The 25,061-nt window shown below is 43.7% G+C and overlaps 1 long non-coding RNA gene and 1 pseudogene across 1 annotated transcript; one reads left to right on the top strand and one right to left on the bottom strand.

Moving 5' to 3' along the window:
• Positions 1–698: 698 nt before the first annotated feature.
• On the bottom strand, positions 699–13,715 carry LOC136017323 (uncharacterized). The gene is made up of 4 exons (XR_010613898.1): positions 13,534–13,715; positions 12,309–12,459; positions 11,565–11,609; positions 699–917 (listed from the first exon to the last, which is right to left on the bottom strand). It is a non-coding gene; the product is annotated as an uncharacterized LOC136017323 (long non-coding RNA).
• Positions 10,092–18,049, top strand: LOC136017322 (alpha-1-antitrypsin-like; annotated as a pseudogene).
• The last annotated feature ends 7,012 nt before the right edge of the window (positions 18,050–25,061 follow it).

The following is a 25,061-nucleotide window of genomic DNA, read 5'->3' on the forward strand; positions in this document are numbered from 1 at the left end:
ACCAAAATGAATGCACTTCACACAAAAACTTACAGGCCTTTTAGATGGAGAGCCATAATGTTAACTCAGTAATTCTGCTATATATTAGATTCCTGGCTTGTGCTCTGTCGTTTGGCCAGAAGGAAAAATATCTGTGGGGAAGAACGGAAGGTCTGTGGTTATTTGACTCCTGCAAAGTCTTGGCAAAGAGTTGTATTTTTCTTCTTCAAACACAACATGGTTTGGTCACTTCTGTCTTATACACAGAATGAAATTTCTTTCCTATTAGAAAAACACATATGAAGACAGTACAGTATTATGATAATTAAATGCTGATGCACACAGGCAAGTCAATCACTGTAAGTATCGATGCTTTTCACACCTTTATTTCTTTATTTTCACTCCTGTGCATGTGAAGTTTACCTGGTTCCAGACTTTGGCTGCAACTTTCTTCCAGATAAAGGTTCACAGGATGCTTCTCCTGAGGACCTTCTGAGAAATGCTTCTAGATTATGGCCTCAGAGTTTGAAATTATAGAACTGTTAGAACATCTCACTAGCTCTTCCTACTTCAGCTTTCCAGGAATAGCCACCTGCTTCAACATCCAGAAACCTATGATTTCCAGAAACCAGAAACATCTTCATAAGTCAGAAACAATTTCAATCATAAGCCATTTCAGTCTGGGGAAAAAGACTGGAAAAGAAGTAGGGTTACACTGACCATCAGCGATGGGTGGATCCATAAGCAAACCATGCTCTAGCTGAGTTGTAGGCTTTCCACCTCATTCTTCATATCTTGTTCCCTCTGGGTAGCTGATTTTGACATTTCTTATGAGATTTGTCCAGTTTAAATGGACCTGTGTTTGTTACGAGCCAATTGAAAAATGCATCTCAGATTTTTATCACAACAGCTTCTAATGCATCCGAACCACTAGATGCCTGCATTGAAAAAGGAGAAATGGGAAGAAACCTTCCTCAGAAGCTAATTTATAGCCTCCAGGATTGTTTTTAATTCTTATCTGTTTGCATTATGCTGTGTGGAGTGCAAGCAATAGAACAAAGAGCAGAAGAGAACAATTTGGCTAAGGGAGCATCTTGCAAGTGGTGTGAACATGAGAAAACACTTGTATTAGAGACCATGTTACCTGTGTTATTTATGGCACATTTTCTTATTTCACCTGCGTAAAAGGAGCGGGTTTGTCAGTGGTGATAAAGGGAATCACTTCTCTGCAAAGCAAGAACTGAGAAAATAGCTGGTTTTGTGAAATGGTGAGAAAATAGAAATGTTCTTGGAGGTTCTGCAAAGAAACATGTCATGTCATGAAGAACACTGGGCTTCCTTGCAAAAAAAAAGCAGAAGTCTATAAAAGCAGGTGGCAGGGAGAGGGAGATTGCCAGGGTGGCCAAGATGACCCCATTGTGCTGTGAGAGGCAGAGGTACAAGCTGAAGTCCTTCTTGAACCTGCCATGAGACAGGGAAGCAGGGAAGTGAGAGCAGACTAGCAGTACACTGGGACTAATTAGCTTATCTGTCTGGGCAGGCCACCATGCAGTTATAGACTTTGAGTCTTTTTAAGGCTTGACTGGAACTTAATTAGCAGATCTTAAAGCTTTTGGCATAAATAAGCCAGAACATGATGTCAATGGAAAGAGAATCAAATGAAATTATTGTAGGGAAGATTTTCTCTTACTTCAGTCAGATGTTGGTTAGTCACAGGGCACAGGCTCAGACCCGTGCAAGTACAAGTGCACTATCACTTCTTGGAGTCCAAAGTTTGACTGGGACGAATTTACCTTTGCATTGTCTTTTGCTGTGTTTATAGCATAGATAAGGGGTTGGGTTTTTTTTAAGCTTTTGACTAGTTTTTGCAGATCCTTGAGTCTTTGAGGGAGGCTTCCTGAACTCCCTTCTCTAAGGAAAGCTCATGCGTAGGAGCTGGCAGCTGATGTGATACAATCACTCCTTGCTCTTTCTTCCTTATTTCAGAAGTACATGGGGCTCTCCCTGAACCATTTAACATTAATTTAACATTTTTAGAGCACTGCAGCAAAAGGAGTTTCTCTTCTGAGAGATATTTGTATCTGTTCTAACTGCCAGCAATTTACACTTCTGTATCTGTTCAAAGACTGCTCTCTGCCAAGCTCAATGAGGTGATGGGTACCTCTCTCTTTTGATTTCATAGATCTGGTACAGCAAAGTTAAACCCAGTGATTAGTTTAGACCCATTTGCATCCAGCTCATTCAATGAAGTCCTATGAATCATAAAAGAAACTCAGAGGTGATCTGAGTTTCAGAACCCAATCTGAGGTGATTCAGTTTAGTGTCATTTTTTGGATAGTGTAACATGTGGAGGCTCCTTAAAGAAATAATTCACATTCTGCACTAAAAAGAAATTAAGAAAAAGAGGAAGACAAAACCACAGTTGGGATAAACACATAATTTTAATTCTTGCTTCTTTAAAAAAAAATCTTTTCCTCAGTTGTGTTGCTGTACAAATGAAGGCACCACAGATATACATCTTCATTCAGCACAGCAAAATTAAGAGAGCAAATTAGTTTAGCAGCAATAAGAAGGGTCTGATATGTCCTATCTTTGTATTTTTTTAACAGGAAAGGCAATGTTTATCTTTCATTTCTTTTTTACTGAGATTGATCCCCAAGTGTTCTTCCTTGTGTCATGCTGCTGAACCCAGGACACCATGATCTCCCAAGAAATTCAGCTCTATTTTCATTCCTAAGCAGCCAGTTGGATGTGACATGTGTGCTTTGGATAAAGGTTGAATTTAGGTGGTGGAAGACGATGAAAGGTCAAGAGAAGTTTAAGGGGAAAACAGCCTCTCTAAACACTTCTGTATTCATGGAGTTTGGCAGCACTGAGCTAACCACTGAGACCTAAGCCTTGTATCTTATTTCTGTGGGCAAAAATGAGGAATTATGTTTGGCACTCTGTGGATTTAATGGGTGTCCCAGTCTTTCTTTAGAAACTACTTCAGAAACATTAATTAAAACCCTTTTTTCTCATTGCTTGCATGCTGGTCTTTGAGTTCAGTCATAGATCTGAACCAGCATTAAATAAACCTCTGTAGCAAATATTGATGGCGTTCTATGGAGAGTCGGGTAATTTTCATGATGTTTTCTTACTCAGATGTGAATTCTATTCCTCAGTATCATACAAATGACAGCCAGCAACCAAGTCCCCTGAGCGATTAGGTTTCACTCCCACCTACTAACTGGCCACCCCCATAAATGGTACAGGTTAACAGATGGAAATTACCTAACCATCTCCTGGAAAGCAGCAATGTAATTGAAATCTGGCTCATCTTAAGGTAGCCACCAGCAGTGTTGACTTCACATTTAGGTTTTACAAGCAGGTCATGTCAGAGGAAGGGGACAAGGACATTTTATTCTCTTCTTTGAGCCTTTCTAGAGCCTTTGCAATGCTCTCCTGGGAAAGCAAAGCATTGATGTGGAACTTGATACACAAAGACCTCACCTGACAGAGACAGAAGAGCAGGAGGTCCATGAAGCTTTTCTTTCATTTACTGCCAAGAAAGGTCTACTTGAGCAAATGCAATGCCCTGTCTGTAAACAGCAGGCCAAAAGTTTCTGCACAATGACAGACATTCATGATGCTGAAACTGGCAGAAACTGAAGAGAAGATCAATGAAAAGCTTGAATGTAGAAAATTCTAACTAAGAACTTATTTTTACGATGTGATGGTTAAATAATGGAAAAGATTGCCCAAATTGATCATGAAATCCCCCTCCTTGGAGGCGTGTCCCTGAGGAAACTGATCTAAGTAAGCACACTTTGAGCAGACGGCTGGACTGGGTGATCTCTGGAGGTTTCTTTCGACCTAGATTTCTATTCTTAGATACTGCTGCACAGGGGTAAGAACCTGTGAGGAAAATACACTGGCACACTTGTTTACTATGTTCTCTATAAAAGCAGAATATGTTTTATAGAAGGACAGTTTCAGAAATATAATATTTTGTCTGATTATAACCTCAAAGTTTTTTATATTTCTCTTCCATATTGGTTGATTATAAGGCTGCTGCAAGAAACCATTGGACAACACAGCTGGACAGAATTTGACAAGACTTTACTACTGAGTGGATGCAGGATGGTCACAAAGCCTTTCTGAATTTTGCTGGGAATCACAGGGAGGCAAGAGGCTGCCACTAGCCAGGGTTGCTGAATATAGGTTTAATCCTCATCCTTTCACTATTCAAGGGTCATCATTGATTGTGACTGTAGGTCAAAACTGAATCTGACAAAAAATAAGGAAAACTTTGCTTACAGTTGTGGTTTTGGAAACCTGTGTAAGGCAATTTTTCGATCTTGCACTTTTACTATGAACATCAACATGTGAATAAAAGGTGTCTTTTTGAAAGTATAAATGAAGATGCTGTAAGCTTAAATATGTGACTATCTCTGTGCATGCCTAATAATGCTTTGAGAAGCCTAGCTGTGAACTGTACTCAAGGATTTTACACCCTGACACAGTGGTACATGTTAGAGATGTTACTGGCTTGGGTCTTGGCCACACCTAGATTGTGGTTTCTTGGGTGATCTGAACTTCTGCCATGTTAAAACACATAAAACATGATTTTTGTATAGGCATTGCTAGTGTTTACCTTAAAACCAGCCTCTCTCAAAATTCAAAAGCAAGAATATCGATAGTTAATATTGTTAACTGAGACCTGTTTCTAAATTAGATGGGGTGAAGCAAAGTTTGTATGAGAAGACAACTTGAAATTGCAAGAATTCAACCACACAACACTTGAAAAGCAAAGAAAATTTGTAAGGAGTGATCTTAATCTCATATGCATACATGCATCACTAGCCAGCTGTGCCATGCATCACTAGCCAACTGATAGTGTGCCAGCAGCAAGTTGTCAGATTAGGTTGGGCTAATTAAACCTTATTTACTTTGTTAGGGATGGCTCACTGAATAACCACTGTGTAACTGTTCACAGAATTTCTTTAATTCTTACAGCCATAACCAAGTAAAAACGTGAGGCTAGAATTTTCTTTAATTACAAAAATCAACACAGTTGTCTCCCATGAAAGCATAAACGGAATACACAAGGCCAGAATAACCGTGCACATGAACTGTGCTTAAATTAGAGCTAAAAGCAAAAGTGTTTCATTAGCAAATGTGCCAGTGAGAAAAACAAAGCAAGCCAGAGAGACACATTTTAATGCATCCAGAATCTGTGTTTGTATGCCTAATATAAGATTTTAGGCTGCTATTTTAAAGTCTTTTTTAAGCCAATCATTACTACTCAGAAAAAAAAAAAAAAAAAAAAGAAGGTTAAACAACAGCTGTTTAGGAGCAGTAACACTTTTCCGTGGACAAAATTTCCACTAGCATAACTGGAATTTTCAAAGCTGGAGTTTTAAAATTACACTATTTAAGTCCCAACAGGGCTTATGCATAGAAACATGACTTGGCCAGCAAATATCAAGTACCTTAACTTTTCTTTCAAGAAGCTGCCAAATGAAAGCATGAAGTACAGATTGTTATTAAGAAAATTTGGCTTTGTTTCATAAACATGGATTTAGAAAATGTTTCCAGCCATTCTAGTGTAAGAAGTTTGCTTTCCACATGATACAGAAAACTTGATAAAATACATAAATTTTAGTTTTTCTCTGAATCAGTTAATACTATACATTGAGAGGAAACTTTTGAAGATTTAATGAATGAAAAAATGGGTTCATACCCTTTCTTTATTGAGGTTGTGGAGCTGAAACATTTTCTTCAAGCTAGGCAGCTCATACCAGACAGAGTAAAATAGTATGAGTGCAGTTACATGTTTAGGAATGAACTACAGCATAAATCAAAGCAGCAGTGTAGGCACATTTTGCCTACACATTTGTCTCCAGAAGCAGGCCCTGTGGTGGACTAGCTGTTGGCTTGTAGAACCTCTGCCAACCTCTCCTATAGGATGATGGACGTCTTAATGCCACCATCTCATGAGAACACCGATAGCTGAAGTAAAGAGAGGCAGATTCTGAAAGAGCTTCAGAAAATCAGTGTGACTGTTTCTAAACTGATGCCAAGTTCATTGTGAGGGAAAAATAAGTTGCACATTAATTACCCCTTCTGCTCTGCTTTTCATAGAACAGAAAGTTCGCTTGGTTTAGCATTTTGCAGCAGGTGTCCAAGCTACATGGTCAGGAAACTAAAGCCCCAGGGCAGGCCACAACATGCCTCAGGAGATGTTTTAGCCGGCAATAAGCTAAGGAGGTGTAAGTGCTAAAGACACACCTGGTAGAACAGCTGCTCACTGCCATAGCCTCTTCTTCCTAAACCATGTTTGCTTATGGCAATTATGCGTGCTCAGGATCAGAAACATTAAAGCCAGCTGTCCCTTCAGTCACAGACTTATAAATGCTGTTATGGCCACACAGAGCAGGTATCTGCATCCTCAGATAATCTTGTTTTGATCCATGTAATATTTAACAGAAGTGTAAATGCTTAACACCACTCAGTTGTATGACTAAAGGAGTAGAACAGAACAGCCAACAGCCTAACTGTTTTGGAGAACTACAAGCTTCCCTTTTTTTCCTGAAAAGCCACATTTGTGCAATCAAGCTTTCTAGTTTATACATTCATGTAATTCAAATGCAGTTGTTTCGTGGCTGACAAAATAGAACAGTCTGCTCCATCAAGCTCCACCTGATCTACACAAGCTTTGCAGGAGACAGCAACAACTGGTACTTTAGTAGGAGAAAAAAAAAAAAAAAACCAACAAAAACCAACAAACAAAAAAGCCCCTCAAACTCAAAATACTTAACTGCAAACTTTGGCTGTATCCCAACAGAGCATGCAGAGTTCAGCTGTGTTATGAAGAAAAAAGTGCTAAGGCTTTAGACAATCTGCAGAGAACCTAGATGTGTGACCAAGGCCATGGATCCTGGTGGATAAAGAAATACCTTTTAAAGAAACACAGCAAGGGACTGAGCACAGGCATGCTTTACACTGTTTTACTTGCACAGCTCCTTGGCCCTGCAGGATCCTGGGAATTGCACCACTCCTTCCTGAGTGGATGGTAACAAGTCCTGCAAGGTGCAACAGAGGCATAGAGGGACTGAGCAGGTATTTTCCCAGATGGCTGATCAAACCACACACCTAAACAGCCCATCCAGCCATGAACGCTGGTCAGCCAGCTTCACAGCACTTACCTTCCTTTGAAATAATCCTAAGAAATTGAAACACATTTTTACAAGAAGGCTGAGGCTTGTTGTTTGAGACTGCCTTTTTTAATGTTACTGGGTTGCTCTCTTCTGTTATTTGCTATTCTTTGGGAGATTTGTGACTGTACTTGGTTTACTGTTTATGTATGTTACAACAGTTGCATTTGTTCAGTGTCATTTTTGGACACTCAGTGATGGCACACATTTTATACAGCTTTTTCAATTGCTAAATACTACATTAAGCTCTTCACAGAACTTGATAATTAGGTGGTCCTTGACAGAGATAGAGAGAGTTGTTAGGCTGTGAGAAAACCCTGTGTCTGAAAGAATACAAAACTACAGCTAAGAGGTAACATGCTTACACAATTGAATGAGGTAGTCTCCTTACTGATGAGTCCAAGAGGACTCATTGGCTTCTAAATAGTGACCAGTGGAGTCACTTTCATTTCTACTGTGTAGAAATAAAAGATGAGATGTTTACACTTGAGTGGAACTTAGTAGGCTGGGTAGCATAGCTACACACAAGCTGCAGCTCCCCTGCTCTGACCTTCAGAGCTTAGTGCTGTGCTGAAATTGTGTGTCTCCAGATGAATTATTATCTATTAGGTAGTGTATAGAGCAAAGTAGCTACCCTTGGTACAGAAAAAAAACCCAAACAAAACAAAATGTCACTTCCAATAAATATTTGCTGAAGAGTTGCATACTTTAGCATATAACATGACCAGCTAGGCCCAATGGACTTTGCTTTCTGTTTACAGTGGAGAGATGTGGACATGCACATAATGATGTCCAAGAAAACCAGCTTCTTCAGCATCCAGCTTTTCCCTTCTCAGTAATAGGCATTTGAAGCCACATAATTAACAGAGGAAAACAGCACTATGGGTAAAGCAGGAAGAAACAGCACCACCCATGAGAGCAAGATGCTTCTGAATGTAATGCAAGTTCCCAGTTAGTTATCTTTAAGATTTTGATGCAGCGGCATGGCATTTAGGTCATGAGTCATGAAGCACATCCACTTTGAAGAGCAAAACCTGGTTTCTAAGCACTCAAATGACAGCAGAATTAACTTCAAGAAATACTGAATAGCAAATTCTGGGGATACATTATCGCAACTCCAGAGCATAATTCTGATCTGAAGATTTATCCCAAATAGCTTTTTCACATCTAGAAGTCTTTTCATTAAAAAGGGGGAAGTATTCATACTACCAACTGTCAATCTTGTGTTTTATCAATTACTTATATTCCCTAAAGTTTACAACCAGCTAACCAAAAGTGAGGTAAGTCATCTTATTTACATCAACATGGTCTAGACAGGATTCACAAATCAATTTTGTTGTGCCACCCTCCCCCATAAGTCTCAATTTACTCAAATCTCAGAGAGCAAAGCTGTGGAAGGACAAGCTAGCTCCTTTTCGCCCAAATCTTGGTGGTCAGAGTGCTGACACAAGGTGGAGGAAACACAATAAACATCTCATCTGCTCTGCTAAACCAGTGTCTTTCAGTGCCTTTGCCACTGACTAGGGGGTAAGTACATAATCCATGCAATTGTCTTCCTTGAGGCTGTTCTGTTTCAATAGGACATTAGGTAAATTCTATTTGGAGTTGATCTTCTAGCCATTAGTACTTTTTTTAAGGTGTAATAGTTCTTACCTGTTTTCTGACAGGTTAGACATCTTACTACAGATCACTCAAGTATGTTCATGATCCAACCAGTAAGAGAAATCAATAAAGAAAGAAATTGTCACAGTTATCAGAAATGGCCAAGGTGCCATAATCCAGGCTAATTGCTGAGTGCTACTCTGTTTTATTTGCCTTATGAAAGTAGGCTTTCTTGTTGATACAAAGTTTGGAAAGAGGAGCCAAGCCCATACCTGTGAGGTCACCGGATAGGGAGTGTATACACAGAGAGGAATCTATCTGGAAAATATCTGTCACATGAGCAGTCATTTAAAATAAATTAACATGTTCCAATCTAATCCAGTATTGAAGCAGAAACTCTTTACAAGTTGTCTTGTGACGTCACTTGCGCATGTTAAAATGAGGCAGGAATGAGAGAAAGACTACTGCTTGTGAGTGCTACGATCTCATATTGCTTTCCATTGACATAGCACTATCATTTCATATAAGCCTCATTCAATTACTAATAACATAATAATCCTGATAAACATAAAAGAATTAAGATTTGCTCCTGATGAGCTGCCTCACTGTAAAACAAATTTACACAGAGACAGAAAATAAAAAAATACAAGCTATTTCACTTGTTGTCTCTCTGGGACTCATATTTTTCTTTAATACTGTCCTGGGTTCAGCAGTAGCAGTCGTTTTTTTCTCCTTCTTAGTAGCTGGTGCAGTGCTGTGGTTTTGAGGTTCAGCCTGGGAACAGTGCTGGTAACACCGATGTTTTTAACTACTGCTCAAATATTTAGTCTGACCAAGGACTTTCTGAGTCTCATGCTCTGCCAGGGAGGAGAGGAAGCCGGGAGGAAGCAGAGACAGGACACCTGACCCAAACTAGCCAAAGAGGTATTCCATACCACAGCACATCATGCCCAGGATGTAACGGAGAGTTACCCGAAAGGGTTAGCTCACTGGCGAGGTCAGGCTGGGTATTATTGGTTGGTGGGTGGTGAGTGGTTGTATTCTCTTCCCTTGTTATTTCCCTTATCATTATTATTATTGGTGGTAGCAGTAGTGGTTTGTGTTATATCTTAGGTACTAAACTGTTCTTATCTCAGCCCATGGGAGTTACATTCTTGCAATTATTCTTCTCCCCATCCCTCCAGGAGCAAGGGAAAGAAAGGGGGGGGGAGTGAGAGAGCGACTGCCTGATTTACAGCTGAGCTTAAACCACGACAAATACTCACGTTTCTTTCACCATATGTTTCTTCCTGCTGTAACTAAGGACTTTTGTAGCTGGAGAAAGCAGAATACAGGTAGGCTGCGATGGATAGGAATTATAGATAAAAACACGAGGATTTAAAAAACACGTCCATTATAAAGGAGCAGGTCAGGAGATAACAGTGATTATCAGATAGTTGTTGAAAATAGTAGCAGATAGAAATGAAAGATGAGATGTTGACAGAGCTGACCTCCAGCATCCAATACCATTTCGTCCTTTTTCTATGCAGCAGCTGTGGAGGATGATGAAGGCCACCCTCCTGCTGCGCTTGCTAGCAGCCATGCTTCACATCACTGTCCACAGCCTGACCCAGACCAACCACCACAATGAAGAGCCCAAGGCAACTGACTGCCAGAAAGAGCATCCTTGTGAGAGAGATTCTCTTGAGTCCTGCCAACAGATAGCCCCCAGCAACACAGACTTTCCCTTCAAGTTTTACAGGGAAGCAGCCATACAGAACCCTGGCAAGAACATTTTCTTTTCCCCAGTCAGTATCTCTACTGCCTTTGCCCTGCTGGCCCTAGGCTCCAGAGCCACCAGCTAGGCTCAGGTGCTGGAAGGGCTGGCCTTTAACCTCAGCAGCACCAAGGAGGAGGAGATACACAAGGGCTTTTGTCATCTCCTCCTCTTTCTGGACCGCCCTGCCAGCCAGGTGCAGCTGAGCATAGGGAACACCCTGTTCTTGGACAAACACCTGAAGCTGCTAAAAACATTTCTGAAGGATGTGAAAAAACTGTACAAAGGAGAAATGGTTTCTTGTAACTTCCAGAATTCCGCTGAAGCTAAAAAAGAGATCAAGTGTCACATAAAGAACAAAACCCATATGAATGTAAACCAAATACTTAAAGATCTTGATCCAAACACTCTACTGGTAATTGTTAACTACATTTATTTCAAAGGTAAGTTACATAGATGTTACTTACAGCAATACCTCAGTTTCACCTGCACTAAAACAAATACTCCACATTATTTCTGAATTATTTTTAGAAGTTACAAGAAACACTGAAATTTCTCATGTTTTGAAACCTCTTCTATGTCTATGTTTTCTTACCATATGTTTATGCTCCTACACATGAAATTTCACTTATTTGCAACCTTCAGATTTTAGGGAATTGCTAGAGCACAACAGAACTTGTGAACGCATTGCTGTGGCAATAGTTAATTTCCTCTTACACATTATATTTGTTAGTAGCAGCATGCAGGACATACCCAGAATTTACCTCCCAGAAAAACATGTTTGGAAATAGACAAACTTTCAGTAAAACAAATTTTATTTCAAGTACTTTGTTAAACTGGATTCCCTAATCTTAGATGCCCTGGTCTGAGGCATTTCTTTATGATAACAGATTATATATTATTACAGGGCAAGCAGGAGGAAAGCTCAAACTTATAAAGTAAGCAGAGTACTGTGGAGTTTATTTCCTTATTTATTTTCCAATTTTATTTTATTTCTATTCGACATTAAAAAAAGAAAACATACTTACAGAATGGCAAGCAGTGATCCCTCTGTATTTGTTCAGTGAATGAACCTGTTTAATACAAAATAAAATATCATAGAAAATTCAGTTGAACAAACATCAAGAAAAAATCATTTTGAAGATTAAAGCCCTTGAAGCCTTATTGCATTTAACATAATGCAGTTATCATCAGTTATGAACCCAAAAGTTCAGGTTATTCTTGCACATAAGCTTTTATTTAGTGCTACAAGATGAAGAACATATGAAAAAGCATATATAGCTTAAGATAGCCATATATTAAAATAGCTATATATTAAAAGATAACTTAACATGCTATCTTTTAAAAGGCAAACATCTGCTGTGGAATTTCCTTTACAAACAATATTCTGAAACCAGAAAGGCACTCATTGGATCCTGATCAGCTTTCATTTTCTTCAAATAAAATCTAAGGTAATATGATGAAGTTACTTCCTTTAATTTATCCAACATAAAAAGTTGTTGTACAAGTCTATACACGTTTTAACCTAGGATATTCAGTTTTTACTCAGTACAGTACAGCAAAGATAAGAAATAACAAGGTCTTTAATATATTTTGGAATACTTTAAATATGAGTGTGAATTTTCAAATATGTGTTCATCTATATGGGTTTATCTTGTGTACATCACTGTACTATATTACTATATCCTACTTGAAACAAGCATTTGAGTGCATTCTTTCTCTTTTAGTTTTAAGCCTACTGGGAAAATCCTTTCAATATTAAGGGGACTCACAAGGATTATTTCCATGTGAATGAGAAGACCTCAGTTGAAGTGAAGATGATGACTCAAGATGGATTTTATAAAGCATACTCTGACAGGAAGCTCTCTTGCGAGGTGGTGCAGATTCCATACAAGGGAGACGTTACAGCATTGTTTATCCTGCCTGATGAAGGAAAAATAAAACAGTTGGAAGATGCCCTGACAGAAGACACTGTGTCCCAATGGAAAAAATCACTTGTAAGGCGGTAAATATAGAATTCTGGTTTGATGATTCAAGGTAGATAGAATCCAAAGTCTGAATATTATGATCAGATTTTACAGTCACTAGCCTTTGCTTTGATTGGAGATTTAAACAATGGAATAGGTATATAGCGACAGACCAAAAGACTTGATGATTTGATATTTGCAGCAAAAATTAAAATCAGCATTGCCTGGTGATAAAGGAAGAGTTTTAGAATCAAACCTAGCCAGGGATGTTAAGGACAACAGGAAGGGATTCTATAGGTACGTAGCAAACGAAAAACGGACTAGGGACAAAACAGGCCCCCTGAGGAAGCTTTCGGGAGAACTGGCTACACAGGATTTGGAGAAGGCTGAGGTTCTGAATGACTTCTTCACCTCGGTCTTCACTGGCAAAGGCTCTGACTGCACCACCCAGTCCTTAGAAGGTAGACACAGGGACTGTGAGAATGAAGACCTTGGGCCCACTGTAGGAGAGGATCTGGTTCAAGACCATCTTAAAAATCTGAACGCGCACAAGTCCGTGGGACCTGATGGAATCCATCCGCAGGTCCTGAAGGAGCTGGCAAATGAAGTTGTTAAGCCACTGGCCATCATATTTGAAAAATCATGGCAGTCAGGTGAAGTTCCCGATGACTGGAAAAAGGGAAATATAACCCCCATTTTCAAGAAGGAGAAAATGGAAGACCCGGGCAATTACAGACCAGTCAGTCTCACCTCTGTGGCTGGTAAAATCTTAAAAGATAAAATATTGGATCACTGTGGTAGCAAAGTCTATAGGCATCTTTATTGTTTCCAAAACAATTTTTTATATAATTATGTGGAGTATCTTCTTCACTAACAGCTAGTTTTTGCTGATTTTTGGCATGTTTTGGTTTTTTGCATGTGAAGTACATACCTTTGTTTACAGGTAAAAATGTGTCTTTTCCAGGCAACCACATAATTCCCCCCACATATAATGTTCAACAGTCCGAGGGCAAATTAAAAGGGTACTTACAGTGCTACAAAAAGTATCTTGCTGTGCCCATCTGGTCTTGTCTGTTCCTTCTCTTCAGTACGCATTGAACAGGATTAAGCAAAGCACCCCCGTTAATCATTAATCAGTTCAAATAAAAATTGCCAGAGAGGATGCACAAGCAGCAATGACACTAGATACTCTGGACAGTTTGTCCAATCCAGCCACAAACTAACAGTTCTGGGTGTTGGGCTGCAGATAAGAGGGAGCAGAACAGGGACTATATCTCCTCTGGAATAGTAACCTCTCTGTCAGGATTTCAAAAGAAGATTTGGATTTGGAAAGCTCTTCTGCTTCTACTTTATACCTCAGTCACAACTTTTGGTACCAACTTTAGTGGCTTGAGGTCTTATTTTGAGGGGAGCAGACTGCAAGTGATTAATGAACTGTCTCTAGATTTCCTTAGAGAATATCATGTGACATTACCACTCTAGTGAGACATTTCCAGTCAACAGAGCTGTTCACTCATTGCTGTTGGCCATGGCTCGTGACTATTTGGGGAATTGGTGAAGTTTTCCTGGGGCTTTTTTGAAAATACACAACCACCATTGCTAAGAAACCACACTTACATTGATCAGTTCCAGAGATTGACTGCAAAGAGAGACATGAGGTCAGTGAATGTCTTGTGTCCTCAGATTAGTCTTCTGAATCATAAGCAACTGAAAAGGACCTCAGCAGCACACAAACAAGGCTGCCTATCCACCTTTCAGCAAGTGCTAAAGAAGACATTCTGACATCACTGAACTTGATGAAATTTAACAAGGGCAAGTGTAGAGTCTTGCATCTGGGGAAGAACAACCCCATGTACCAGTACAGGTTGGGGGTTGACCTGCTGGAAAGTAGTGAAGGGGAAAGGGACCTGGGGGTCCTGGTGGATAGGAGGATGACCATGAGCCAGCAATGTGCTCTTGTGGCCAAGAAGGCAAATGGCATCTTAGGGTGCATTAGAAAGGGAGTGGTTAGTAGGTCAAGAGAGGTTCTCCTCCCCCTCTACTCAGCCTTGGTGAGGCCGCATCTAGAATATTGCGTCCAGTTCTGGGCCCCTCTGTTCAAGAAGGACAGGGAATTGCTTGAAGGAGTCCAGCGCAGAGCCACAAAGATGATTAAGGGAGTGGAACATCTCCCTTACGAGGAGAGGCTGAGGGAGCTGGGTCTCTTTAGCTTGGAGAAGAGGAGACTGAGGGGTGACCTCATCAATGTTTACAAATATGTAAAGGGTAGGTGTCAGGATGATGGAGCTAGGCTTTTTTCAGTGATATCCAGTGATAGGACAAGGGGCAATGGGTGTAAACTAGAGCATAGGAAGTTCCACGTTAACATCAGGAAGAACTTCTTTACTGTAAGAGTGACAGAGCACTGGAACAGGTTGCCCAGGGGGGTTGTGGAGTCTCCTACACTGGAGATATTCAAGGCCCGCCTGGACAAGTTCCTGTGTGATGTACTGTAGGTTACCCTGCTCTTGCAGGGGGGTTGGACTAGATGATCTTTTTAGGTCCCTTCCAACCCTTGGGATTCTGTGATTCTGTGATTCTGTGATATTCAGGGTTCAATATCATATATGGACAGATTGCTCAAGGACACACTAAGGCAGGAAATGAAAATTTTAACAGACCTCGTTGCCCCTGTAGAACCCATCTCCCTTATGTTGGATGGTTTTGTCATTCAACTTACCAGTTACAGTGCCATTTCCATAATGTTGGTGTGAAATATGCAGTCTCCATCCTGTTGATTCCGCTTTGCCAGAATACCCCAAGAGGCTGATGGCAACCACCAGATTTTGAAGGGTAGTATCCATAATCTGTAAATCACTGAACCATTGCCCAGTAACTACAAGTGCATTATGTACTGTCAAAAAGTAGCCAGCAATACATGTGGCAACTGGCATATTATAGCTTATAAAACAGTGAATAAGATGTACAAGATGAAAATGAGGAGTTTGAGTATTTCCAGTTCAGCTAGCTCTGTAAACTTCTACCAATAATCCTAAATTTTCATTAACAGAGATCAGATTGTTTATTAGCAGTGAGACAAAATGGAGATAAAGGGAGGGATTGCCTGAAGAATTATTCCTTTTTGATTGCAGATGCATACAAACACACAAATAGCAACAGAGATGTTCTTAGCTCATACTGGCATTGCAATAACGTAGAGATTTTCAACCTATGATCCAAGTTCATTACCTATACAGGAGCTGACAAGCAATCATGAAACACAAGCCAGCATATATCCCTTTGCATTCATTCCTTCCACCACTGCATTTACCCTTGGAGCACCAAACCAAAGCTGTCCCTGGAAGATTGCATCCTGTTGAGTGTCGCAGGTATCTGTTCAAGGAGGATCAATAAACTGTATGCAAGTTGATGCTTACCCATACCTAAATTTCCATCATGAAAAAAGTCATTGGGAAGGCACCACAGCTGACAGGAAATGCTCCCTTGCCATAATCAAAGCTGCGGAGAAGAAATGGATGCATTTCTGAAGATTAAGCAACCATTTTACTGAGTGGAAGAAGAGAAGCTGGGGCACTGGAATGGGTTGCCGAGGGAGGTTGTGAGTGCTCCATCCCTGGCGGTGTTCAAGGCCAGGTTGGATGAAGCCTTGTGTGGGATGGTTTAGTGTGAGGTGTCCCTGCCCATGGCAGGGGGGTTGGAACTAGATGATCTTGAGGTCCTTTCCAACCCTAACTATTCTATGATTCTATGATTCTATGATCTGTGAGCTGAGAAACTTAATCTTTTTTTCCCCACACATTTTCTACTTGATGTGAAGTGTTTCCATTTCCTTGCCTTAAACATAATGTGTTAAAAGTAGTAATACTGCAAGATAGCAATCAGATGACTCAGAGGGGTGTGAATTCCAAAAGAAAAATCTTCAAGGCTAGAAAAAAAATAAAGCAACCTTAGTTCTAGAAATGCTGGCACCATTGCTGCTTGCTGTCCAACCAAGCAACGGTGTTGCAGAATCGTAGAAGAAAGCCCAGCTGATGTCTTTCTCCTTCCATACTTTCCTATCGTCTTCTAATGTTATGTTTGTTAACATATTTTTCAGATGTAAATACTAACGTTTTTGCACAAAATAACCACCAGCAAGTTGGGAGTCTTCAGTCCAAGGCAACTGTCATTGCAATAACTATCATAAATTTTTATTTTTTTAATTAACAGGAAGATAGAAGTCTATATTCCAAAACTACCAATTTCCGCCACCTATGGCTTAAAGAAAATGTTAATGAATCTGGGTGTAACCAATGTGTTTTCTGACTGGGCTGATCTGTCTGGAATTACAGGAAAACCTGATGTGAAAATTTGGAAAGTAAGTTTGTCAGCAGAAACAATGATCTGTGGATTCCTCAATAGCCAATTGTCTTGCCCTAAAATAAGTTGTGAGATTTTACTTGTTGCTAGAGCTAACTGATACTCTAAACTAGAACATTTAGCTGATAAAGAAACTTTAAACTCTATCAGACTTCTCCAAGATCTAGAGATAAGGATATTGTCTTCTGCCTGAGACAAAGGCTAGGAGGGGCTTAGTATTTGTTCCAGAAGCTAAACACAGCCCAGTTTCTGTATGTGAAATAAGTGCACATGGATATCTCTGCTCGGAATGCCTTGCATCAGCATATCTAGCAGAAAATGTGGCCTTTTTCTAACGTGCATTCTGTAATTTTAAAGGACTAAAATCTTCTGCCATTGAAGGCTCCGATGAGTGCTAATTATGTGAAATGACCAGACTTGAGGAAAACATCCCATTTACTGAAAATAATGTGAGGAGAAACAGATAAAGTGAAGCGAAAAGCTAGCATTTTTACAACCATTTTGAATGCAGCACTTACAAAGTTCTAATGTATTGACTGTAGTAAAACAAAAAGATTAAAAATGACCAACAATAATTTAACAACAATACAAAAAAAAAGGTATCAAAGTGGAATTTCTACTGGCAAAACTGTAACGCATGGTACTATTTAGGGATACATACAGAACAGTTCTGGAGCCAAACATCCTTTCCCTCTGAAACTGTCATTCCTTGTGAATTTGCTTGAATATTGTACTTTCAATTATTTCCACAACGTATGCAATCACTAAGGTCTGTGTTGCATACACTTGTGGTGAGGAACACTGAATGTGAAAATACTTGCTTATTGAGACAACATTGTTTAAAAGACCACCACGAGCTATAACCTCCTTCTTCATGGTTCCTGGTCTACCAGCAATTTTTGTGAATGGCAGTAGATGAATTAACTTAGTCCTAATATGAATCATTTCACACTCTGTCCTCCACATACATTAATTATTGCTCTATTTCACTGTAGGCTGCTCACAAGGCTCTGCTGAAGATTCATGAGAATGGCACAGAGGCTGCAGCAGTCACTGGCACAGATTTTCTTCCTCATTCTGTTCCTCTTGTTATTAAATTCAACTATCCATTTTTGCTGTTAATTGTTGATCAATGTACTCAAATCATCCTGTTCATGGGAAAAATTGTAAGCCCAACTGAAAAATGACTGGTCAGTAGCTGGTCTTACTGAATTAAATTGCATTATCCATGCAATTGTGATTAAAATTATATAATAGCAGTTATCAAAAATATTCTTTTTGCAAAGAAATGTCACACATGCAAAGAGTGTGGTCATTCTTAAAACACTGTTCTTGCTTCCTCTTCCAGTAGAAAGTAACCACTGAGATACAGCTATTAGCGAATTACGAAGAATCTTACAAATCAGCCATTTTGTTAGAGAAAGGGTAAAATTTTTACAATATCTAAATATTAGAAATGATTATATTTGAAAAATTTATAAATCAATAGTGTGGTTTTGGAAATACTGTAATTTTGCAGTATTGTTTGTAGTTTTGTACCATAGTTATTCAGTAACCAATATTAACAATGGTAGGCTAGGTGGCAAGAGCAAACATAATCACATATGGTGCAGGGCATATGGGTGGATTTAAGAAAGTATTGTGAAAGTCTATTGAAGCAGAAATTAATGGACACACCAGGGTAGTCAAGTGAGAATAAGAGAATGCTGGTGTCCACACAATGGTTGGGATATATCCAAAGAACAGAAAGGTGAAAAGGACAGAGCGAGGAAGACTTCTTACTTCATCTGAGGAAGACTCCTTACTTCATCAATGCGACCACCAGACGGGGCCCCACAAGCGCAGAAGAGGCTGATGTCGCAATAGACTGATGTGGTAATCCTTGATGCATATGTACTAGTTAATGATGTAATCCATGTTGAATATGTATTAGTGACCAAGTTTTTAGTGTATAAATTGAGAATGCGATGTGACAAGGTCGAAGCCAGATTTGGGCGAGTGCCCCTGGTTCCCCAGCGCTGCAATAAAGCACCTCATATAGCCATTCCAGTGGTTATATGTTTATTCTTACGCTAACAGTTTGACGACCAGCATGTGTCATCTTTGAAAAACAAGGCAAGTACCCAGCTGAAAGAATCCATTTAAAACATTTTAACAAAATAAAGATTGACCACTCTTGATTTGTGGGTAGGAATGAAGCAAAACACTAAGGCTTGCTCCAGCTGCTGCCACCTCTCACCAGGTCCTGGTGCTGGAGGGCTGATGTGGAAATTTAGAATACAAATGCAGTCCACTAAGGGATATATTAGTTCTTCTCTAACACCTGAATGTCATTAGTGGAGATGGGTTGTATTTCAATGGGAAAATGATTGCTCGCTACTTTGAGGATGCCTGTGTCAATCTGACTAGTTAGGGTTGGAAAGGACCTTAAGATCACCTAGTTCCAACCCCCCTGCCATAGGCAAGGACGTCTCCCACTAAATCATGTCACCCAAGCTCTGCCCAGCCTCACATTGAACACCTCCAGGAATGGAGCATTCACAACTTAACTGGGCAACCCATTTCAGTGCCTCAACACCCTTACAGTAAAGAACTTCTTCCTTATATACAATCTGAACTTCCCCTGTATAAGTTTTAACCTATCACCCCTTCTCCTATCACTACAGTCCCTAATGAAAAGTCCCTCCCCAGAATCCTTACAGCCACGCTTCAGGCACTGGAAGGCTGCTATGAGGTCTCCACGCAGCCTTCTCTTCTCCAGGCTGAACGGCCCCAACTTTCTCAGCCTATATTCATACAAGAGGTGCTCCAGTCCCCGATTATCCTCGTGGCCCTTCTCTGGACTTGTTCCAGCAGTTCCATGTCCTTTTTATGTTGAGGACACCAGAACTGCACACAATACTCCAGGTGAGCTCTCACAAGACCAGAGTAGAGGGGTAGGATCACCTACTTCAACCTGCTGGTCACACAATGACCGGATGAGCAGATGACTGCGAAGGACCTTCTGCAGGACACCACCAGCGGATCAAAACCTGGAGCCCTGGGGAGGGCCACACGGCATAAATTCTTGAACAGCAAAGCCCATCCAAGGCCCCCAGCTTCTCGCTGCTTGAACATGGAGAAGAGCAATCAGAATATACAGAGGTGACTCGGGGATTTTCTGTGTGCACGCGATATGTTTTTTCTCTATTCGCAGAACCAGCTGACCAGGAGAGCAGTGCGGCTTCCGACAAGCGAACGATTCCTAGTGCAGCAGAGGAATAAAAACCCACGGGTTGTTTCTCACTCTTGAGAGCCCTTTAAAAATTATGCTTTTGAAGTCAGTGAAATATTTTGTGAAGATGACAAGACTTCAAGCAAAAATGCAGATGCAAGCACACGCGCAGGAGAAGAGCACCCTCAGAGGATTCCCCTTATTTATTCATTTCTGCCATGTGTTTGCCCCTACAAAGCCGAAATACTTCTTGTAGCAGATCATTTTTGGTTATCTTTCTTTCTGCTTCTGACACCGGTAGCGAATTCCTGTAGAACACAGAAAGTGTGTGCAGGATAAGGAACCCACCAATATGTCAGCATCTGGCAGAGGAAGCAGAAGGGCAGGACCTGGAACAGATTCACAGCTGGGGACGACATTCAAATGACGTTTCCCAGCTTGAAGCATGATGGTTGCAGAAATCGGTCCAGCACTGTGCTGCCAAGCTCCCCAGCTCTGCTTAGGCTGCCCTCTAATGCTGAACACAAATGCACTCTGGAGGTCCTTTGTTTCTATTGCCCAAAAGATTGGGTCTGCTCCCGCATGTGCCCTTGAGACAAGGAGGCACAAAAGCACAATGGAGTCAGTTCTAAGTAAGGTAAGTTTGATGGCTTTGAAAGGGAAAAAAACTGCGGTGCTTGAAGGTAGTTGACATAGTTTCAGGTCCTTAGGACCTCAGCACAAAAAGTGCACGAAAAGCAGAAGAGAAAAACCAGACCTGGGGATGGGGAGGATGTGGGACTAGCAGACGTCCAGGATGGGCGCAGTTAAACTAACCGGTAAGTAGAAGGACAGGATGATTGTTACGTTTGCGGTGTTGGTGAACCCATTAAGCTGGTGTAAACGTCTACTGGGGAGTATCCCGGGACTAGCAGATGTCCAGGATGGGAGCAATTAAAGTAACTGATAAGTAGAAGGCCAGGATGATTGCTGTGTCTGTAATGTTAATTAAGCTGGTGCTTCAAAGGCTGCCAGAAGTTATGAAGATTGTGGGGAGAAGTAAACAACCCTTAAAGACCACCACCACATTTTTTGTATGCATGTGGGAAACTTTCTGGAAAATGATGTAATTCTTGTGTAGCCTCGTACGTAAGGGTGGCCTGTATAGCAATACGGGGACACACGTTAGGAGGAACTATCCCCCGTGTCTCCCGGCGCCGCAATAAAGAATACCCGCTTGTCAACTCGAAAGCTTTGCTGGCGAGTTTGTTCCTGGAGTTTCCTCCAAATCTCTCGGGAGGGTACACAGAAGCCCAGGGCAGGTGGGTCATCTCCAGTAGCTCCAGCAGGGGACAAACCCTGGAGCCAAACCCCATGAGGGATGCGCAGGGCTGGCTGAGGTCTGAAGCCTGTGGATGGGTTTCCTGTGTTTTCCAAGTACTAGCTATGGGTACAACATGGCTATTCAGCCTGTTGCAGGAACAGAGTCCTGTGCTGAGAGGATTGTGGAATGCATCCCCTGGAGTGCATGAAGTTCTTGCAGAGGTGTTCAAGCCCCCTCGTTCTGAGCTAATACTGGACCATGCTTTTCATCCTGGAAGTCAGTGTTCAAGATGTGAGCAGCACGGCTCTTTCCTCCCAGCTGCTTGACAGACCTGCCAGAAGTAAGGTCAGGGCTCGTTGCCTGCCATTGCGCCACTTGGGCTTGCTTTTACTAGGCTGTGCTTGGGTAGTAACTGCGGAATCGCAGCCCCAGTGGCCAGAGGGTTGAGCTGGTGTCCCCTGGGTCGTAGTCAGCACCACAGCCTGAGTTCTCCTCAGGCTTTGAATCACACCTTGCCCTGACTAGAAGCCAGAAGCAGTTGGCTAACCTGAAGCCAGGAGACGACTCAAAATCCCTGCCTGCTCTGGGAATACTGGCACTCTGCATTCACTGGGTCCCAAAGGTTACGGGGAGACGGTGCGCTGGGGCTGATGGATGCCAGGACACAGCATCTGCCTGTCCTCACACAGCGTGGGGCTCGGTTGCCACCCTGTCACCACTGAAGCTCAGTGCTTTCCCTTCTGCCCCAAGGTCCTTCCCTTGCTGTTGCTGCCTCACTGTGCTGGGGTGGCCCCGTGCCGGTTTAGGGGTCTTGCAGCTTCTGCCAGCCCTGAGGGCTGTCTAGAAAGCACGACTAGTCCCTGGGGGTGTCTGTGGAGCTCCCGGGCCTAAAGCTCTGCCAGTTCCTGAAGTGAAGGCGTAGGATCCCTCAGGAGGGGGTGAGCTTCCTGGCCCGGTGCATCTTGTCCCCATCTCTTCATGCCTACTCCCTCTTGGAATTCCATCCTCCCGGCTCGGGGAAGAAGACTACGCAGAGCAAATCTCTCTTTAATGACTGAAAATGAATCTCTCATCTCTTTGAAAAGAGCAAGGCATCTGTTCTGCCTCTGGCTTGCCCACCCTCATTCTCCGCGTGCCTCACCGCAGGAGGGAGGTGTCGGCTCTCAGAGGGAAAAGATGTTCTTGAGGATTCTTTCTGTTCACTCCTTGTCTGATGTGTGACTGCTTCCAAGACGTTTTGGAGCCCTCTCCTTCCTCGGCTTGTGTGGAAGCTTGTGCCTGTCTGTGCTGCTTTTTCCTGCTTGTGCAGCTCTTTGCTCTGGGGCGAGGCGCTCAGACTGTGTGCGGTGATGCTGTCAGCAGCAGCCTTCCCCCCAGTATTGGCACGCCTAAGGCAGAGAGTAAAACCTGTCCTGCTTTCACCACATAGCGCTGCCCCCCTCGGCAGGACAGCTTGCCTTCGCGGGGCGTTAAGGTTCCTTGGGCACGGGCTGGCAGAAGCGGGGTCGGGCCCGGAACCGTCACCCGTGCTCTAGAACTGCGGGAGGGGAGAAGGCCGTGGGGCGTCACCTGGCAACGGGTGTTTTCCGCGGCGCCGCCCTCTGTGGGTTCCGGAACGGGCTCGGACAATGGGCGTCGAGGGGCGTCGAGGAGCGTCTGGCGGTGGTCGGTAAAGAGGGCAGGGCGTGGGGCAGGGTCAGCTGCTGCAGGTACGGGGCCAGGGGGTGCAGGGAACGGGGGTCGGGGTGGCCGGCGGTAGGGCCGGAGGGGGCAGAGGCGGCGGGGAAGGGGCCGTGCTATCCCCGAGGGAGCATGAGAAGGAGGCAGGCTGCCGGCTGCCCGCTGTCTCTCCTCCCGCCAGCAGGTCAGACCCGTGTTGTCGGCTATAGCGGCAGCCATGGCTCTGCTCAGCTTGACCCAGCTGCTGGACGCTGCCATCGGGACTCCCGATGCCCCGACCGTGAACTTCCGAGCGCTGCGCGACCTGCTGCAGGCCATGCTGGGGCACCTGGGCCTGCAGGACCGCTCCCCCCTGGGCTTGGAGCGGCCTGCTGAGCGGGGCAGGGCAATGACCCTGGCCGCGGGGCACCAGCCCCTGCAGCCGGGCGAGCAGCTGCCTGTGAAGGACCTGCTGCAGGACACTGCCAGTGGCTCTGAAGCTGATGTGGCTGCCGACGTGGGGCAGCTGGTGGAGAAGGTGGAAACCCATGAGAGCAGCAGCTCCAAGGTAGAGGCTCTCCCCAGTCCCCCGGGTGCCCCCCCGCTGAGGCGCCTCCTCCTCCAGGTGTGGCTCTATACCCCTGGCCTCAGCGTCAGCGCTCCTGCTCAGAGCTCAGCACGGGCAGGCAGGGCTGGGTCCAGCCCCGCTGACATGGGCTTGTGTGATGGCTTCCATTGGGGCAGGGTGGGGACCAAGTTCCTGGTCTGCAGGGACCCTCCCGTGGGGCTCATGCCTGCCACCCTCCTCTCCTAGGACACGGCTGGCTACCAGGATCTCCTTGAGGAGATGAGCCAGATGAAGGAGGCGCAGTCCCGCATGCAAGAAGAAATCTGCATGATGCAGGAGGCGCTCGGCTTGGTGAGCTGCTGCTGGTGTCCCCAGGAGGGAGCTGGCCTCTTGCTCCCCTCCTGCATCACCCCGCATCTCCCTGCGGACCCTGGCCTCCGGCCTTGGGTGTCACCCAGTGTGAAGGGCGGCGGGAGGGAAGAGCGGGAAGGCTGTCCCAAGAGGGAAGCATGGGAGCTCAGCCCACCCTACCTGGAGCCCCGGGGAGGGCAGAAACGGGCAGCGCTGCCTGCAGCTCAAGCTGCCGGTAGAGGTAACTGTGCGTGTCCACCCAGGTGGCACTCAGGCACTTCTAAACTGAACACCCATTAAAGTGCCATGGGTGCTGGGAAGGAGGGTCAAGATCTACTGGTGCAATACAGCAGCAGCCCCCAAGCTGAAGCCTGCCAGCGTCCCTCTGTCTAGTGCCCAAGTTGATTTGCAGGTGCTTCTGTTCAGTCCTGCTCCTGTGTCCTGACTGCCGTCCCTCTCCTCGCCCCGCTCTAGGGGAACCTCCAGGACGCTGCTGGCCGCCTGCCAGGCCTCTGCAACCTAAGGACTCTGGCCAGTGATGTGGTATGGTTATGAGCACGCCGGATCCCGCTACAGGCCAGGAGACGGCTGCATCCCTAGGGGACCAATGCAGGCGGTCCCTCTGCATTAGGGCATGGTCCCCAGCAGCACTGGGTGTGAGGGGGAGTGCTCCTGTGGGTCCCGCCGTGCCCCTGGCTACATGGCTGGGGTAAAGCCTTTGATCCCTTCCTTCCCCAGCAAATGCTGAAGGAAAGGCTGGGCCTGTGCCCGGACCCGGACGAGGTGAACAACACGGTGCACCGGGACGTGCCGGAGGATTGCCTGCTGGGCAGCAAAGGAGACCGAGGAAGAGGCGGAGGAAGAGCCAGAGGAGAACAAGAGGGAGACCAGCCTGCCACCACCAAGCCTCCCACTTCGGATATGGACACCCCACACGGGGCAAGCTCAGTGCTGGGATCTAGAGGCAGCTCGCTGGGGCTGAAGGATCCAGGGACAGCTCTAACGGCCCCTAAGCAGCAGGCAAGCGTTCCCTCAGATCAGAGGAGGGATGCTAGCACCACAGCAATGGCGCAGACAGTGTCTCAGGATGCACAGACTACCAGC

The sequence above is a fragment of the Lathamus discolor genome, chromosome 6, assembly GCF_037157495.1.
Source record: "Lathamus discolor isolate bLatDis1 chromosome 6, bLatDis1.hap1, whole genome shotgun sequence".
Lineage (NCBI taxonomy): Eukaryota > Metazoa > Chordata > Aves > Psittaciformes > Psittacidae > Lathamus > Lathamus discolor.